Below are 1,618 nucleotides of genomic sequence, written 5' to 3' on the forward strand. Positions count from 1 at the left end.
CACTAGGTAGCAAGAAATTGCTTCTGGGAGCGCAGTCTGAAGACAGCGCATTTGGAGTTGCGTCCCCAGGATCCCCCAAAAAGCATCTTGGCTCAAGTTGCGGATAAAAATAGCCTGGGATAACGCTGAGGGAAGGGGAGGAGCGAGTCTCTCACAAGGCAAGGCAAGTCAAGGATACGACTGGTTCTGCAAAGAGCGGGTTAGGGAGGGAGGGGTGCAACTCTTGGCCCAAGAGAAGGCCCTGGGCGTGCAAGGAGGCTCTCATGCCATCTTGGTGGAAGTAGTAAGAGTAAGACCTATAGCGCTGGAAAATAACTGCTGAGCCCAGCACAGCCCTTTGACTATGGTGCCCGTATCATGGCTTTGGCTCCAGCTTCTCCATCTCACCATCCTCCTGCGCTCCAGGTTCGGCCCTTGAAGCCGGCCCTCGGGTTCCTGGACAGCCTGTGCCAGAAGGGGGAGCAGCACCAGGTCAGTCGCCCAGCTGGGAAAGCACACCTGGAGAAGTCAGGCTGGGCCAGTAAGTCCCTGGTTCCCGAGGAGTGGGCTCAGCGCTTCCACGGCGGGTTCGCTCCCCTTATCCCCCTGCCCCCAACCTCCTCCACTATCCATGGTACCCGAAATAGAAACCGAGGCGGAAAAAAAAAAGTAAAAAGTAAGCTGAAATATCAAGATCCAGTTATAATTGGCTTCCGTATGATAGGCTACTTACAGTCCGGGCTGTCGCTTCAATCTCTTTCCTCGCGAGCACCCCATCCCTCGGGAGATGCCCCATCGCCTCCTTACTCCAACCGACCGCAAAGGTCAGCCGGACTAAATCGTCCCCACCCAGGATGCCCGGTCGGCTGAGTGACTTGCCGACTGTCAGCCCGCTAGTTCTCCGCCCCAGGTGGTACCCAGGCTTGGCTGAGCGCTGTGCTCCAGCCGCCGCACAGGGTCCTAATGGGAAGCCGCCGGCGCGTAGCGGCGGACTGGAGAGAACCTCCGAATCTGCTAGAGGGGGAACAATCCAATTCGTTAAGAGTCAGAAACTCCAATTTCTGCTCTTGTAGACCAGTCCTCGAGACTTCCAGAGCTGAGGTGCTAGAGAAGGAGGTGAGGACGATGAGAAGACCCTGTCTCTCCTTGTCTCCTCCCTTTCCACTCCACCTGCTTCAGCCTCGACTCACCTTGGGTTCCGCACTTGCCCCGAGTCCGGGCGCCAGGCGAGGGCACCTGGGTGCCGCTTCCCATATTGGAGGCCCCCGCCCCACGAGCGCTGCACTCACCTGAGCCGCGGTGTGGTCCAGCCCGTCGGGCTCCCTAAATCGGCTCCAAGGCTGGGCCATGTGCAGCACCGCCGAGCACCCGCGGCGAGTGGAGTGAATTCCGGGACGCCCAAACGAGGGCGGGGAAGGGGCTCCGACACCCACAGAGAACCGGCGGTGGCGGCGGCTCAAGGCTGCCAGCCCGCGGAGGACCTTGCAGGCGGGCTTTTTGGTGCTCTGTCCTGAAGAGGGGAGGAGCAGGAGGAGGAGCAGGAGCAGGAGGAGGGACGAAGGAGGCCGAGCCCTGAGGGAGAGCGCGTTGGGCAGAGGAGGATCGCGAGCGCCCACTGCTGCCCGGCCGGTTCCGGTGC

The 1,618-nt window shown here is 60.6% G+C and overlaps 1 protein-coding gene across 1 annotated transcript in view; it reads right to left on the reverse strand.

Moving 5' to 3' along the window:
- The window catches only part of Hs3st1 (heparan sulfate-glucosamine 3-sulfotransferase 1), a 30,921-nt gene that overhangs the window by 28,993 nt on the left and 310 nt on the right, over positions 1-1,618 (reverse strand). The window contains exon 2 of the mRNA XM_027939410.3: positions 1,269-1,551. The gene's annotated coding sequence lies outside the window, so the exon portion shown is untranslated. The remainder of the gene's footprint in view (positions 1-1,268; positions 1,552-1,618) is intronic.

This window comes from Marmota flaviventris, chromosome 7 (genome assembly GCF_047511675.1).
Source record: "Marmota flaviventris isolate mMarFla1 chromosome 7, mMarFla1.hap1, whole genome shotgun sequence".
Taxonomy (NCBI): Eukaryota; Metazoa; Chordata; class Mammalia; order Rodentia; family Sciuridae; genus Marmota; species Marmota flaviventris.